Raw genomic sequence first — 18,269 nt, 5'->3', positions numbered from 1 at the left:
AACTGCTGAATATGGCAATAATTCTGCATGTCTGAAGAACACTGAAATTTATAAATGAAAGCTGCACATTTCTAACCACAGAAACTTAAAAGAAAAAAAGGTTTTGTTTTGTTTTGTTTTGTTTTGTCTTTTTTAATGCAGCATCTGCTGAGAACTTTGCTTCAGGATCTGATTCCAGGTCAGGGCTGCCTCTTTATACCTCTTTCGGGAGAGAACCTCTCACCTTCCATTTCTTGGCCTTACAAGAAGCTCAGCTTGGGAGGCTGGCCTGGGGGCTGACCAAAAGCAAAATAGGAAAACCACTAATAAGATCCAGCTGGAACAAATAGCCTCTGTTTATTTTGGGAAAATAATGTTATGTCATCATGACACATATCTAAATCTCATGTTTTCAATTGGACAGGCCAGATATGTGAGCTGTAATTCAAGCCACAGCCACAGGTCTTCCTCTGGAAGATGAATTTATCTGGTTTTATAGTCCTACTCTTCAGGTATGCCTTGCATGAAGTGACCACATCATCAAGAACTTCAAAATTTCAAGAACTGGAAATGTAGGGAGGGTGCTTATTTTACATACAAAGAGATTAGAATCAAAGGAATTTTTAAGAAGGGATACATGATGGGTTTAATGGCAATAGTGTGTACTGACATCCCTCTCTTGCACCTTTAGAAATAATTGTCCATTCAGAAGGAGGGAGGAATCAAGTTTCAGTTTCTGAACCCAGCAGGTAACTAGGCATGAGAAGAATTTCTGTGGTCTTGGTCTAAGGAAACATGAGAGTAAAGAAAGTAAAAGGGCCAGAAGGCTCCAGGACAGAGGAAGGGGTGCCCTATGAAGCATCAGGAACAAATTGCCCTTCCGGGAGTTGGGCACAGTACCCAGCATGCAGAAAGGCTGATGCTCCTGCATGTTTTGCAGGATAACCAGCCACTACATTACCCTCTCCTCGCCTCCAGGGTCCATGCAGAGTTCACGTGTGTGGCCAAAAGTGGCTCAGACATGTGTTCTCTTTGACTTACACAGTGATTTTTAAAAATTGAGCATGCTAAGTAATGCACAAAAATTCAGATTTATAGTTGTTCTTTAAAGAGAAAACAATAGGATGGGCAGGTAAAGCTGAATCCACATTCCACCTGATACACGCTGGCCCGAGTTCAGTGGCTGCTCATTACAGATGGAGAGTGCTGATTGATTTGTGCTGGCATGTGGTGGTGATAGCCTGTTGGTCTGCAGTCCAACGCTACCACTCACTAGCTTTGTGAACTTGGGCCAGCTTCTTCCTTGTGGTTCACTTCTCGGCAAGATGAGACTGGTAACTGTGCTTATCTCACAAGTTATTGTGAAAATTAATCAAAGCAACTGTGTTTCAACTAATGCCAGGTAAAAGTCTGCATTATATAAGTATTCACCATTATCATAACATAGTAGTGATGGTACTTATTACTTTGGCTTCTAAATTATATACATGTTAATTTATCTACTCTTCCTAATGACCCTATGAGATGGATTCTGTTATTATCCAGATTTTGTGGATGAGGAAACAAAATGAGGACATGGAGAGATTAGGGAACTGCCTAAACTTGTCACATGACTAGCAAGTGGTGGAGCCTACTCCAGGGTCTGTGATCTCAATTATCATACTCTAGAAAGATGTTCTTTTTGGTTGGGCATGACCTCTCCAGTTTGCCATAGTACTCGCCATTTACATATCCAGTGTGTAGGGGCACCTGGGTGGCTCAGTGGTTGAGCATCTGCCTTTGGCTCAGGTTGTGATCCTAGGGTCCTGGGATCAAGTCCCACATCAGGCTCCCCATAGAGAGCCTACTTCTCCCTCTGCCTATGTCTCTGTCTCTGTGTCTCTCATGAATAAATAAATACAATCTTAAAAAAAAAACACACACATCCAGTGTGTACATATCCCCTTCTTCTATCCCTCCCTCCTCCTCCCCTGCACTCCTTTAGGTTATCTCATTGGCCCGGCATGCACTTAATTTTGGGACCCCTAATCCAGCAGGGTGCATATGCTACATACATAGCTCACTGACACTCCCCATGTAGAGTACCTCTCCCAATAAGGGCTTTAATGGAGAGCCAAGCAAAAAACAAATTGCATCTTTCTGTCTACTCTAAGGGTCTACTTTAGTGTTGATACTCTGTGAGTGAAGTATGGTCCCAAATGAGCAATGTCGGATCACCTGGAAACTTGGACCCTACCCCAGAGCTACTGAATCAGAATCTCGGGTATAGAGAGCCCAGCAACCTGTAGTTTGCTAAGTCCTCCTAGTGATTCTGATCCTTAGAAGGTCATGTTCATTTCTGCAAATAAAGAAGCTAAAGAAGCAATTGGGTGGAATAGCCATATCTGCTCCTACGGCCTTGGCCCAGAGACGGATGTGGAAAAATTTCAAAAACACTCCAATAGAAGGACTAGTTGGGAACAACATAGCTTTTCAATGAAGCTATCAGGATGAAATAGTAGCAAATCATATGCTTAGGTAATTAATTAAATTACACTTTTATTTGTTGTCATATAAATGACATGCTTTCTACAAGATGAGCCAATTAACATTTGGAGAACATCTGCTCAAAACAATGATCTTAATTTTAAAATAGTTGTTATTTTCTGGCAATAGTTAGATAAAAGGTCCAAGCATCTGCAGAGGCCAGTATGAAGGAGAACACATATCCACATATTCCTTGTGGCAGAAAGCCTGAGTCAAGGCTATCCAAAAGTTGCTTTACATGATCACAATCTGTCAGGACTCTGGTTGTGATTGACAGAAACCCAACTCAAACTAGTTTAAGTGAAATAGGGGAAATGTTATAAAACTTATTCTGACCACGTTTAGTTCCAGAAGATGAATAAGTTTTGGTATAAAATATGTGATGGACCAAAAATAATTTTATATAGTTCAAATATTTATAATGCCTAAATCTGAGTTCCTAATTTTTGAGCCAATCCTAATTAGACCCCTGCTAGCTTGACTGGATCTTATCAGGAAATTAGCTAGTAATATATAAAGCTCATTTGTGAGGGTACAGCCTTAGAGGAGAAAGTTCAGAAAAGACACAGCCCCACTGAAGGATGCCTGAAAACAGAGAGGGGGAACATGATACAAGTCTGTGGCCTGGACATAGACCAAGGTCTTTGCTGGTTGGTGTAATATACATCCTATATGGATTATGCCCTGACTCAACCCTACTTCCCTAATTCTCTTGAGATGGACATTTGGGGACCCTGTAGCTCATTCACTTCTAGGAGGAGCCATTAGTATAAATCTGCTATGAGCCCAGTTCATCTAGAGGGAAAGAATGCCCAAACTTTGAAAGCATTCTGCCCTCGCACTGTGGGAAAAGAAATGAGAGTAACAAGGAGTGTGTAACTTCCTTCTCTTAGATCAATACCACTCAACAAATAAGTATGTTACCTCCCATTTTAGAGCATGTGGCCTAAAGAACGTTTAATTCATTTGAAACTTGTTGAGTAAGCCAAAGGATATCTGGCTAAGCTAGTCCAGTTGTTCTTTTGAAACCCCATATTAAGGAGTTTGGACTTTATCCTTAGGGCATGGGGCAGGGAACACTGAATGATTTTAAGAAGGGAATTGACATAATCCTATATGAGCTTTAGAAAAATCAACTCTGGTTGCTATGTGAAGACTTAGAATTGCAGTGTTCAAGGCAATGATAGTTGTCTGAAAACAGTCATATCATTTTTAATAGATTTTGCTCCCATTGTAAATGTTCATATTGATAAACCAAGAACTAAAATTTGTTAAAGAGTAACCTGCATGAAACTTGTTTAAAATATCAGACAAGCTAATGGTCTACGGTAGAAGATTGTCCATTTTTAAGAAGTATAATAGATTATGCCTTTGTTTCATAGAGTCAGATTCAAACCTGTGGAGTTAATTAAGCTAATTGGCAAGAAACAAAGCCCACCAGTTACTACAAATTTTGAGTAGCATTAGTGGAAAAATATGTTCTGATTATTTAATACTTTAAGCAAGTAACCTATATAAAGAAATGTTAGTGGGTCAAGGCAATGACCCAAGAACTTCAGAGCTAAGAAAAAGAGCCTCTTGGGCAGAGACCTGTATTTACATTTCTTGACTTCTTTCAACCAGAACCATGTCTCAGATCAGGACGCTAAATATATTCTCACTACTGGTTACAAAATCAGGCCTGTAATCTCTTGCAAGTGTTTGTCACACCCAGGTATTCTGGTGACAATAAGTTTATAAGATTTATATTTGACCAGTTCTCGGGTCACAGAGGAGGAGTGTTCTCCCTTGATCTCTACAAATCAGCTCATCCAAGTAGACTTCTGGCTTTCCTTTCAACTTCCTAATGTTTTGGTCAAATCAGGACCTGGGAGATTAATACACACTTGCTTAAGAATGAAACAGGCAAGACTGGACCCAGTTTATCAACAGATCTTTTGTAAGAGGAAAAAGATGACTCTTCTGAGGAGAGAGTGAAAATCAAATGACTAAGCAGTGGGTGTAGAGTGCAGACTGGGGGGCCCAGGGTGGGGGGATGGATTGGGTGGGTGATGGGTATTGAGGAGGGCACTTGTGATGAGCACTTGGTGCTGTGTGTGTAGGTGATGAGTCACTGAATTCTACTCCTGAAACTAGTATTACCCTGTATGTTGACTAGCTGAAATTTAAATACAAACTTGAAGCAAACAAATAAAAATGATTAAGCAGTGAGGAAGACCATGGTATACACTAAAAATATTGGAAAATGTTATATAGTATATGTGTAGCAAACTTTTAGGTCTTAAGGAAACTGCTTTGCCAGTGACACCCAAGCCAGCTGCTGTGGTGGAGAGAGCAACCTCACTACATTCTTTGTATGCCAACCCCTCTCGGGTTGAGGTCTTGGTCCCAATTAAGTCAGTTCTGAGCTTTTCAAAGGTTTCTAAATCAAGTCCTTCAGAAACTTGCAGTAAAATTTTGTTCTTCTTGCTCTTGTCTCAAAGTGATGGTAGCTTAGGCATTTCCAGACCTTCCTGTTCAGCTGAGTCCTCTAGAGGAGACTTGTACAATTCGTCCTTTTGTTTCCTTCTATTTGCAAAAAGTTCTTGCTTCCTCCAGGACATCTGTGTCTCCTCCCTACTTGAGGAGAAAACTCTTGCCCTCCACCCACACTCAGGGCTGCAAGGGATAGGTTCACAGCAGGACAACTGGTTTAGTCATGCAATTCAAAATTACTAGGTACTCAAATTAAACTTAGACCAGTGAAATACAAAATGTGCTCTTGTGTTTGGCATTATATAAACTTGTATTCTCATAGAATTTTGATTCTTGTAGAGTGCCATAAGCCACAAGGAAGTGAAGAACTAAAATCCAAGACCAACTTGGCCTGTCTGAGGTGATCATGTGACACTAATAAAGCCCACCAGTCCAGCAGGTTTCTGCAGGGATGAGCTCATACATGGTCTCACCTAGTGGCTTGCATGCAAATGCTGTTCACACTGATGCTGAACTTGGCATATATTTATTTCAAAACCGAAAGCCCTCAAATAGACTATCCACATGGCAAGCCTGTGATTTCCGATCCTGGAGTATGAGATGGCTTCTTTTCAAATATTTATGAGAACATAAATTTTCAGTTTGCTTTCCCAAGTGAATCATAACAATTCTTGATGGGAGGATTTATCCAAAGAAATGAAAATATCACAAGTCACCATTAATTAAAAGGAAATGTACTAAGACATATATCACTTTGACTAGAAACAACATTCCAAGTCTGAAATATAACAGCCTGCCAACTCTCATTGGAAAAGAGGATTAATTTGAGCCAGAAAGGCCCTATCAGAGAAGTATCTAGCAGTTCTGAGCTTTGTCAGACTTCAAAGAAATTGGTGAGGAACAGCAAGATTTAAGATGATAATATTCTCAGAAAAGTTTCCTGAGACTAGCCCTATCATGAAGACAGTGAGACTCATCTCCACAAGAGAATTCAAGAATATGGAGGATTGACAGACCCCTGACACTTAGCAAACGGGCACAGTAAGGAAGCACTAAGAGATCAATACAATATTTGGGTCAATTCGTATCAAGGAATGTTGGATGATATGTGCTATATTCTGTCAACAAACAGCAGGCTAGACTAAGGACTGAGGCAAACATATGCTAACTCAAATCCTCTCTAGAAATTGGAAGCAACTTAAGTATTCATAGACTGGTGAATGGATAAGCAAAATGTGCTATATATGTACAATGGAATATTATTCAGCCTTAAAAAGGAAGGAAATTCTGACACACATTATAAGATGAAGCTTGAGGACATGGTGCTCAGTGAAATAAGCCAATCAAAAAATGACAGTCTATGATTCCACTTATATGAGGTATCTGGAGTAGTCAAATTCATAGAAGCCAAAAGTAGAATAGTGGTTACCAGGGGTTATGAGGTAACAGAATGTTACAATAAATGTATCCCAACAAAATTTATCTGTTGAAATCCTAACCCCCAATGTGATGGTATTAAGAGGTAGGGGCTTTGGGAGGTGATTAGGTCATGAGAGTGGAGCCCCCATGAATGGGATTAGTGTCCTTAAAAAAGAGACCTCAGATCTCTCTCCCCTCCCACAATGTGAAGATACAATGACAATATAGCTATCTATAAATCAGAAAGCAGGCTCTCATGAAGCACTGAATCCATTGGCTTGGACTTCCGAGCCTTCCAAGACTGTGAGAAATAAGTTTTTTGTTTAATCCAACGTTCCCAGTCTATGGTATTTTTGTATGGCAAGCTTGGATGGATTAAGACATGGCAGCTATTCTTTGATGGGTACAGAGTTTCAGTTTGGGAAGATGAAAAGAGTTCTGGAGATTGGTTGCATAGCAATGTGAATATACATAATACTACCAATGGTATACTTGAAAATGGTTAAAATGGTAAATTTGTGTTATGTGTATTTTACCTTAATTAAAACATTTTAAGACATATATATATATATATGTATATATATATATATGACATACAAAGTTCATATATTATGTAGGTGAAGTTTATTGTATATCAGTCATACCTCAATAAAACTGTCTTTAAAAAACAAAGAATAAGGGGCATCTGAGTGGCTCAGTCGGTTGTGTCTGCCTTCAGCTCAGGTCATGATCTCAGGGTCCTGGGATCAAGCCCTACATTGGACTCCCTGCTCAGAGGCAAGTCTGCTTTTCCCTCTTCCTTTCCCTCTGTGATCTCTCTCACTCTCGCTCTCTCTCAAATATATAAATCTTAAAAAAAAAAAAGAAAGAAAAATAATAACTCCAGATGAGGTTGGCAGGCAAGAGCCCATTTTGTCTGCATGGTCAGAGAAGACTATAGTCCACATGGGGTACCTATAGTAGATGTGTGGAACTGGACTAAGGAAGTTAACTCTGTCAAGTATTTAATACCAATATTCTGCTAAATACATGATAACATAAAGAGATGTCAGAAGGGATTCCCTACATGATAGACATACTGTTTCTTATCTCTGTTGAGGAATATTCATCCGATTTCCCCTTGGTATTCAGGATCAGTCATCCCAACCCACACTGTTGATTCAACGTCATGAGAAGCCCAAAGTGGACAGGTGGCAGTCTTAATTTTCAGTTCAATGGAAACATGATTGTGTCTACTGGTGGAAGCATTCTTCCTTCTGGAACTAAGAACTCTGGGCCAGCAGAGCAGAAAGCTGCAGGAACAGAAGAAAGATATTTTGGTATTATTAGGAATAAGAGTGAGTGGTGCCACCCTCATTTCCACCCCTTGATTCCTGGAGCCATGAATCCTGGCTCTCTGAGAAACAGCACCAAATATTGAGTGCTTAGTTTGTATAGCCTACTGGAGAACTTTGCCCCAGCCCTGCAAGGTATTGCCACCATGCTGGCACCATAACTGAGTCTTCAAAAGTCCATTCCACTGTTCTATCAAGGCAGTTGTTTTATGGTAGTGAGGAACATGGGAAGACCAGTAAATTCCATCAACATGGACCCATTACTGTACTTCCTTCATTATGAAGTGAGTTCCTTGATCAGAAACAACACTGTACGAAATACCATGACAGTGGATAAGACATTCTGCAAGTTCATGGATGATACGTTTTGCAGAAGCATTATGTATAGAGAAAACAAACCTGTATCCAGAATAAATGTATATTTCAAGAAAGACAAAACACTACAGCTTCCAGGTTAGCAGCAATCCAATGTAATCAGTCTACCACCAGGTAATTGGCTGATCATCCAGGAAGAATGCCATTCTGAGGGCTTGGTGTTGGTTTCTGCTGCTTGTGGACTAGGCAGGGGTGACCATAGCCAGATTGACCTTGGTGAGTGGATACCCATGTTGCTGGCCCAGGTAAATGTTCATCTCTGCCACTATAGTCATTTTGTTCATAAGCACACTAGGGAATAACAAGAGGTGGAAGGGGAAAGAGGCTGACTGCTAACCACAAAATATTGTTCTATACACTTACTAAAATCCTCCTCTGGGGGCACCTAAGTGGCTCAGTCGGTTAGGCGTCTGCCTTCAGCTCAGGCCATGGTCACAGGTTCCCGGGATTGAGCCTCGGATCAGGCTCCCTGCTCAGCAGGGAGTCCGCTTCTCTCTCTCTCCCTCTGCTCCTCCAACTGCTTGTGCTTTCTCTTGCTCCCTCTCTGTCTCTCTCTCTCAAATAAAATCTAAAAAAAAAAAAAAATCCTCCTCTGCTGAGGCTATCCTTTGGTAAGCATTCACATGGAATACAAATATCTTCACGTTTTTTGCTCATTCAGAGAGATCTATTCACATACCTCTTCCCCAATTATGTTGCCAAATTTCCATTATGTAACTTCTAAGACCCTGACCACCAGCCAAACCATTTTCTACAGCTCATGAATCAGTATATATTTGCATGTCTTATCATTTCTCTTTCTGAGCAAAGTAAATAACCAAGTACATTGCTTGACGTTCTGCCCACTGGGAAGATTTCCCTTCACCGTTGTACTTAAGGGATGTCCCAGAGAAGGGCATCTACAGCTGTAGTTCTACAGCTGTTCACTTTTGGGTGGTGCCTGTACATGGTGCAGAAGTATCTGCAAACCAGGCTTAAGTCTTCTCTTACTCTGTGAGCTGATTGTGGGGAACTTCTCATGAAGCAATATGTACAGGCTGGGAGGGAAAAGGTAGGGTAGCAGTAGTAGGTAAAATGTGCATTTGAGCCACTTCTTCATGTACTTCTTTATGCCTTCAGGATCTGATCAGGACTGATCATGTATATATCACTTCCATTTGATGATGGCTTATTGTGCATGCCTAACTTTATGGCTTGGTGAGTTAGATATCAGTTCATGATGGGTAGCTCAGGTCACATAGTAAGTTGGCGGCTCATGGTTAAGGGTTCAATCTCTACTAAGGCCCAGTAGCAGGCCAAGAGCTGAATCTCAGAAGAAAAGTAGTTATTCATGGAGGATCTTACAGCCTTTCTCCAAAATCCCAAAGAGATTATAAGGGCCTACCAAAGGTTCCAAACAGCATTCCTATCTGCCACTGACATTTCAAGTACCATTGGATTTGCTGGAGCGTATGGCCCAACTGGCTGAGCAGCTTACACAGCAGCCTGAACCAGTAGTAAAGCATTTTCTGGTTCTGGACCCCATTCAAAACTAGAAGCTTTTCAGGTTACATGATAAGTGGCCTGAAGTAACACACTCAAATGAATAATATGTTGCCCTCAAAAGAAGCCCACTAGTATTGTGCCTCTTTCTTGGTTGTAGGAGAGGCCAGATATAGCAACTTACCCTTTACTTTAGAAGGGATATTTCAACATGTCACATATCACTGGACCCCCAAAAATTTCACTGAGGTAGAAGGCCCCTAAATTCTAGTAAGATTTATTTTCCACACTCTGACACACAAATGTCTTACCAATTAATCTAGAAGTTACTACTTCTCACTCATTAGGTCCAATCAGCATAATGTCATGTGATGACATGGGAAAGCAGGTATTTCTTTGAGATAATAATAATTTTATTTTCATTTAATGTATACCCAGAAGTGGGATTGCTGGATCATATGACAGTTCTATTTTTAATTTTTTAAGGAATCTTCATGTTGTTTTCCGTAATGGCTATGTGAATTTACATTCCCACCAACAGTGTACAAGGTTTCCCTTTTCTCTACGTCCTTGCCAGAATTTGTTATCTCTTGACATTTTTTTCTCTGTAAACTGTAGTCTTTATGAAAATGTACACTTAATTAATTTATAGAAATGTTATTTATAACATTAATAATAATAACAATAATAAATGTTCCCATTCAAGATGCTGAGCTTGGTTGATTTATATACATTACTCTTGTACAATAATCTTTCTTTTTTAAAAATATTTTATTTATTTGAGAGAGAGAGAAAGAACGAGTCGTGGGGAGGGGCAGAGGGAGGGAGGAAGAAGCAGACTCCCTACTGAGCCTGATGCAGGGCTTAATCTCAGAACCTGGAGATCATAACTTAAGCCAAAGGCAGGTGCTTAACTGGCTGAGACACCCATCTCTTGACTTTTTTAATAATAGCCATCCTAATGAATATGAGCTGGCATTTCATTGTGGTTTTGATTTGCATTTCCCTGATGATTAATGGTGTTGGCCATTTGTATGTTTTCTTTGGACAAAATGTCTGTTCAGGTCCTTTGCCTATTTTGTAATTTGGTTAATCAGATTTTTGCTATTGACTTGGAAGTGTTCCTTATATATTTTGGATATTAACTCTTTATACATACATTTGGAGATATATATATATATATATATATATATATATATATATATATATATATCTCCACAGAGTGGATACATGGTTTGCTAATATTATCTGTCATTCTGCAGGTTGCTTTTCATTCTTTTTTGGGTGTTTTCTGTACAGAAACTTTCTAGTTTGATTTAGTTTCGCTTGTTTATTTTTGTTTTTCTTGCTTGTGCTTTTGGTGTTGGTTCTAAAAAATCATCATCAAGACCAACATCATGGAGTGTCTTCCATGGGGCTTTTCCAAAACTTTAGGAGTTTCACAGTATCAGGTCTTCCATTTAAGTCATTAATTCCTTTTGAGTTGATTTTTAAGTATGGTGTAAGAGATAAAGCAAATATATAAAAGAAACAGTGATGAAATATTTTTAAGATTTATTTATTTATTTTAGATAAAGTGGGAGAGAGGTAGAGAAAGAGGGAGAAACTCAAGCAGACTCCATGCTGAGTGTGGAGCCTGTCATGGGGCTCAATGTCATGACCCTGAAATCATTCCTGAGCTGAAACCAAGAGTCAGATGCTTAACCAAATTTGGTACCCAAGCACTCTGAAACATTGATGAAATTTAAAGATGATATTGATAAATCTGTCATCAGAGTAGATTTTAACACATTTCTCTCAAATATTATAAATAATACATGCCAAAAGAACATAGTAGAATAGATGATTTGAATATAATTAATGAACTTGATCTAATATATAGACCATATATAAACTTGGCTTCTTAAGGCCAGAAAATCACCTTCTTCTCAACATTCACAGAAACATTCGTATTAAGCTGCAATAAATTTAAAATTGGTACATAAAGACTACATTCTCTGACAAGGGTACAATTAGGAGTTAATAAAAAGAGTCAAGAGCAAAGAGATGAAAAATTCTTATATATTTGAAAATTTAAAAGCACTTTTTTTTTTTTTAATTTTTTTTATTTTTTTTTATTTATGATAGTCACACAGAGAGAGAGAGAGAGAGGCAGAGACACAGGCAGAGGGAGAAGCAGGCTCCATGCACCGGGAGCCCGACGTGGGATTCGATCCCGGGTCTCCAGGATCGCGCCCTGAGCCAAAGGCAGGCGCCAAACCGCTGCGCCACCCAGGGATCCCAGCACTTCTTAATAATTAGTCAAATAACAAATCATACTGGATATTAAATTGCTTAGCTCTGAATAATAATAATAATATTAATATAATAAATATCAAAACTTGTGGCATGCATTTAAAGTGGAATTTGGAGGATAATTTATACCTTTAAAGGTTTATCTTGGAAAGGATGAAGCCTAAAATGTAATGAGATTAGGACTTTTGAAAAAGGACAACAGAATAAATACAAAGAAAGGAAAGGGAAAATGAAGATAAGAGTAGAAATCAATGAAATAGGAAACAAAGATATACCAGAGAGTGTCAGAAAGCCAAAAGTTAAATATTTGAAAAGGCCAATAAAATTACTAAACCTGTGTCAACACTGATAAGGAAGAAAAAAGAAATGTACGATTAAACAATATTACATTACATTAATGTAATATTAATATTACATTAATATGGCAGTGATTAAAAGGAAATATTATAATCAAACTTATGCCAGTAAATTTGAAATGTGGATAAAATTGACAAATTCCTAGTCAAAAATCTGACTCTAGAAGAAACAGAAAGCCTTAATAGTACTATCCTTATAACATAATTGAAGTAGTATTTAAAACTGTTCAAAAAATAACACAGCATAGCTTACCGATGTACATGTGAATTCTACCAAATTTTCAAGGGACAGGTACAGATCATTCCAATCTTATCAAAGCTCTTCTATAAAGTAGAAGAAAAAGAAAAATCACTCCCCACATCATTCAATAAATCTTATGAGGCCAGAATATTCACAATGCCAACACTAGTCAAGGATGGTAAAAGAAGTAAAATAACAGGAAGAAAAGTACTCATGAATTTATGCATAAAAATCTTAAATAAAATATTAGCAAACTAAATCCATCAATTAAAAAAAAGAATATAGGCGAATGACTATAAAGTGGCATGAAAGAATTTGTAGGGTGACAGAAATGATCTTACATATTGACTATAGTAGTGGTTACATGATTTCATGTATTTGTTAAAATTCATGGAACCATATCCTCCAAAAGACGAATTTTATTGTATATAAATTATACCTTAACCTTTTTCTTAAAAAATGACATTTTATACAATTCCAAACTTATTTCATGATAGAAAATATTAGTAAATCACATTAATAAAGTAAACATTCTTTTTTAAAAAAGATTTTATTTATTATTTATTCATGAGAGACAGAAAGAGAGAGACAGAGACAGAGACACAGGCGGAGGGAGAAGCAGGCTCCATGCAGGGAGCCTGATGTGGGACTCATTTTCAGGACTCCAGGATCACGCCCTGGGCTGGAGGCAGGTGCTAAACCACTGAGCCACCCAGGCATCCCTGAGGAAACATTCTTACTCTGATAAAGACTACCACAAACTTACATAAAAAATCACATCATTCTTACAAAGGAATGTTAGAAGCATTACCTTCAAAATTAGAAAGATGTCCACCATTATGACTTCTATTCAACATTGCACTGGAAATTTTAGCCAGCATGATAAGATGACAATAGGACTGAGAAACATAAAAATGTGGGGTGGGGGTGGGGGAACAAAATAGATTTCTCCAGATAATATATTTGTCTACACTGAACATCCCAAACAATAGAATTAGATAACAGAAGTTAGCTACACAGCTGGCTAAGTGACCAAGCTAAAAGATAAACATATTTTTTTATGCCAACAAGAAACAAAACAATTTTAAAAAGGAAAGCATTTGTAGTAACAATAAAAAGGAGATACTTAAGAATGAATCTAGGGACGCCTGGGTGGCTTGGCGGTTGAGCATCTGCCTTTGGCCCTAGGTGTGATCCTGGAGTCCTGGGATTGAGTCCCACATCAGGCTACCTAAATGGAGCCTGCTTCTCCCTCTGCCTATGTCTCTGCCTGTCTGTGTGTGTCTCTCATGAATACATAAATAAAATATTTCTAAAATAATGAATGAATCTAACAAAAGATTTGTTTCTAGAAATTTAGAAATTTTTTATTGGAAAAAGGAGACAAGTAAATGGAGAGCTTTTTTTGTCCATGAATAGAAAGATACAATATCATAAATATATCAAGTATCTCTAATTGATTGATTCCAGGCAGTTTCAATCACACTTGCAACTGGTTTGGAATTCAACAAGGTTAGGGATGAGAAAGAAGAGTATGTTAGGATCCTTGCCATACTATTTACCAAGACTTATTATAAAGTTACAGGAATAGACACATAGATAAATTGATTACTATGTAAAAAGAGAAATAAGCTTACATGTATATGGAACTTTGACACATGATATAGGTGGCATGACAAACCAGTGGGGGAGAAAGGACTATTCAACAAATGGTACTGGGAAAGTTGATTATTCATATAAAAAAAGTTAAATTGGATCCTTAACCCACTCCTCACATAAAATCAATTCTAGATGTATGAAACAAAATTTCAAAGGCAAAGCTTTTAAAATGTAAAATAAAATTTAGAGATCATCTTTCTGATCTTGGGGTAAGAAAGACCATCTTAAACAAGATGAAACGTACTAACTAAAAATTTTCTCTTCAACAAAACAACATAATAAATACAGTAAAAACAAACCACACACTGTGCGGGTGGAGAATGATATAAATATTTTGAAAAATCATTTGACTCTTATTAGCTGAACATTTATTTATCCTGTGGTCTAGCAATCCCATCCTTGCTTTTGTACTTAGGAGACAAGTGTAAGAATATTCAGAGCGGCACTACTTATAACAGCAAAAACCTGACAACCACCTGTATGTCCTGTTTTAGTTATCCTTTGCTGTGTAACAAACAACCTCAAAGTTTAGTGGCTTAAAATGACAACAACATGAGCCTGCAATTTTAGCAGAGCTTAGAGGGGATAGCTAGTCTCTCTCCACCAAGAGTCAGCCTACCCTGGGGAAGACCGGCTGAAATTGTGTGAAGGAGCACTCACTCACATATCTGGTGGTTGATGCTGTCTGTCTGCTGACATTATATTTACTGCTGCTCCATTACAACTAGAGAGACTTTTCCAAGGACAAGTTTGCTGCCTTGTCACATAATGGCTGGGTTCCAAATAGGGGAGAAGGAGGTAGGGAGTGAAGGAGATAAAAAGAGAGGGGAAAGGAAGAAAGAGAAATGGGGAAGGTGAAAGGGTGAAAGAAGAGAAGAAGAGAGGGAGAGAGAAGTGGGAAAATTACATAATAAACAAATTTTAACTTAGCTTCAGAAATCATACAGCATCACTTTTCCTGCATTTGTCAAAGGCAAGTTACTAATGTCAGCCCCTGTGCAAAAAGGAATAATTACCTTTTGATAGGAGTGTTTAAAATTTTGCAGACATGTTTTTAAAACTACTACAAAAGGATAGATAAATAAAATATTATAACAATTGAATATTATATATGACAGTGGATATGAATGAAGAGCTACATGTCACAATGTGGATGATTTTTTCTTTTTTTAAGTAGCCTCCACACTGTGCTTGAACAATGTAGGGCTTGAACTCATGACTCTGAGATCAAGACCTGAGCTGAGATCAAGAGTTGGATGCTTAACCAACTGAGCCACCCGGGTGTCCACTGGTTCATTTTTATAACTAATTGCCTCATTGGTGGGTAAGGGATTGTTTCAAGGATGGAGTTTGAAGTGAGCCCCTTCTGATTTAAAGGAATTGACACAACATAAGAGTGGGTGAAGTTCTGGGGCTACGTGGTAGGCAGCCACAATATCAGTGAAAGAGGTGGAATTCCAGCCATAGTACCTAGCTAGCCAAGACTCACAGGGACTGAAACTAGAGTGTGATTCTGAGGGCCTTCATATTCCAGGAGTTTGCACACCCTTTCTCAAGTTCAGGGCCTATTAGCCCTCTTGGTGTGCCATTTCTATTTCTGTCTACTTCCCTTCTGCTCCCTCCATAGAATGCCATTCTCCATTGCTTCTGCGTCCTTCCTTATAACCGGAGGAACTCTTGCTGCTATTCTATGATTTCTCTGGGCTTAAGATCCTATGGCTCATTGCCAGATCTCTTTTTAGTTCTCCATTAAAATGAGGATGAATTCTTTAAATATAATTTGAGTGAGGAAAAAGCAGTCCCAGAAGATTACATTATTCGTGTAAGATTATTTTCAGAAAGCTCAAAGTCAAATAAAAATAAATAATATATTGCCTAAACACATGTTTATATTAATGATAAAACTATATTTTTTAATTCAGAATAGTCCTTTATCTAAGTGGGGAGAAGAAGGAGGCAAAAGGATGAAATGGGAAGAGTAAATAGGAAGTCTTAAGATACTGGAAAGTTCTGGATTTTATACTGGTTTGTGGGTTTCCAGGTGCTCATTATATTACACATTACTGTATGTATTATATAACTATGGTTTATATAATCACATATTTTATGTGTTTGTAGTTTACATATTTGTGATACTCTTTTGAATGTGGCAAGTATTATATTAAGCACAATGGGGAGGAAGCATTTAAAAAATGAAGAAAGAAACAAAAGGCTGAGATGGGCTAGATAGAGCAAGTATATAGCCAACTTATATGAGCTAAATTTCCAGGTCAGATGAGTTCTGTCCCAGAATGTTAAAGAAATTTGCAGATGTGGTTGTTAAAATTCTTTAGGAAATCGTGAATGGGAGACATGATAGTAAAGTGAAGTTGGTTAAATAAATATCCTGATTTTTTAGAAGCTGGGAAAGGTAGATTTAAAAAAAAATAATGGCAGTCAACTTAATATTGATTCCTGTCACAAATTTCTAACAGAGGATATGTTAGCATTTAGAAAAGAATCATGTGCCTACCAGGAGTTTCATGGTTACTGGCAAGTGTAATTTCCTTTCATTATTGGGTGATTGGACTTGTATCATGATTAGGTAGACATATGCATAGTGTAACATGATCTTAGCAAGACTTTTGATAAAATAACTCCTCTGTTCTTGCTGACAAGGTAGTGAGCTATGGATTAAAAGTAATAGAAATGTATGGATTTGTTGCTGATTGAGCAATCCAAAGGCTATTGTTCACTATCAGCCTGAATGGAGGTATAAGTGGGCTCTGTCTCTGGCCACCTTACCGTTCTTGAGTGGACTCTAAATGTGCAGGGAAAGCTAACACGTTGAGTGCCAGAACTAAGATTGAGGGAGATGTGGACAAGACAGACTAGACATAGATGAAAAACAAAGCTCTCTGTTTAGTTTGAAAATGTACTTGGAAAAACATGTTGGGAGGAAGAGCTGAATTGACAGCCACTTGTCTGAAAAAGGGATGGTGAAAGGCAGAGACTAGAAGAAATATGTGTTCTAAGCTCAGCAAGGGAAATATCCTGTTAGGGTTGCTAGAAGAACTGTAAGATCCACACTCTATTTTGCAAATGGTCAGAATGTATCTGGAGTTTGGGCCCAATTATGCACTCCTACTTTTAGAGGGACATTGACTAACTAGAGAGGATCTTGTGGAGGGCAAGTTAGCTGTGAATGAGTCACACCAAAGAGAGTTAAGGATTTTAGAATTTTTTGATTAGAGAGGAAAAGCCTTCCTCAGGGATGGCTATTTTGAAATATTTAACCTACTATGATGTGGGGGATGGATTAGACTTATTTAGGCTCCAGATGATCTAACTTGGTTTGGTAAAAGAAACCTTTAGGAAGGGAGATTTTTCTTTCAGAAAACAAAAGAGGTAACTCTCTAACAAAACCATCCAAAGACTGAATATCTATCTCTTACAGAAATAAGCTCCCATTACTAGAAATGATCAACCAGTTTGGGTGTTTTAGGGAGAGTTCCATCACTGGGTGGAAGATTTTGCTAGATGACCATCAAGATCATTACCAGTGGTTAAAGTTCAGGGATTCTATACCTGCTCCTTAGCAAAAACTCTCAACTCTGCTACTGTAAGGATATTAGGAAAACACCATTTAGCTATCAGTTGACTCCAGGAATTGATCTTAAAATAATAGCTGCTTCTGGGTATAGGAAGCTTTAAGCAATTAGCATATAACCTTAACCTATTTTTTTTCAATCAAAGACTGGCAATAGATTGGACTTAAAAATCTGGAGGGAAAGAGAAAGAAATAAAAAATATATTACTTTTATGAACAAAACATGATTATCGTAACAGTAAAGGAATTTTTATGGCAGGAAAAGAAATCACCCTTGCCCTGTTGTCTTAAAACTTTGACATTTCCTGCATTTGTCCTTTTACATGCTGTTTTTTTAAAAAAAATTGTTATACTTTTTTTTAACATAGGGGTAGTTAGAAATATTTTGATGGGAGTAGGTTGGGGAAATAGATTTAGAGGCAAGAGTTAGCAGCCTGGCTCAGAGCAGAAGAGCTTTAAAAGCCTAGAAGTGAATGAAGGAGTGGGGAGGCGAAGGAGGAAAGGAACTGGATGGTTAAGGAGCAGAATAGTGCAAAGTA

The 18,269-nt window shown here is 38.1% G+C and overlaps 1 protein-coding gene across 3 annotated transcripts in view; it reads right to left on the bottom strand.

Moving 5' to 3' along the window:
- The window catches only part of GDAP2 (ganglioside induced differentiation associated protein 2), a 146,766-nt gene that overhangs the window by 26,966 nt on the left and 101,531 nt on the right, over nucleotides 1-18,269 (bottom strand). For 2 of the 3 annotated variants that reach the window (XR_013348930.1, XR_013348931.1), the window contains 2 exons: nucleotides 12,495-12,565; nucleotides 7,479-7,691 (listed from right to left, as the gene is read on the bottom strand). The gene's annotated coding sequence lies outside the window, so the exon portion shown is untranslated. The remainder of the gene's footprint in view (nucleotides 1-7,478; nucleotides 7,692-12,494; nucleotides 12,566-18,269) is intronic. The other variant, XR_013348933.1, reaches the window with a different exon arrangement.

Source organism: Canis aureus, chromosome 12, assembly GCF_053574225.1.
Source record: "Canis aureus isolate CA01 chromosome 12, VMU_Caureus_v.1.0, whole genome shotgun sequence".
Lineage (NCBI taxonomy): Eukaryota > Metazoa > Chordata > Mammalia > Carnivora > Canidae > Canis > Canis aureus.
Note: the sequence above shows the minus strand (reverse complement) of the source record. Positions and strands in the feature narration are given on the sequence as shown.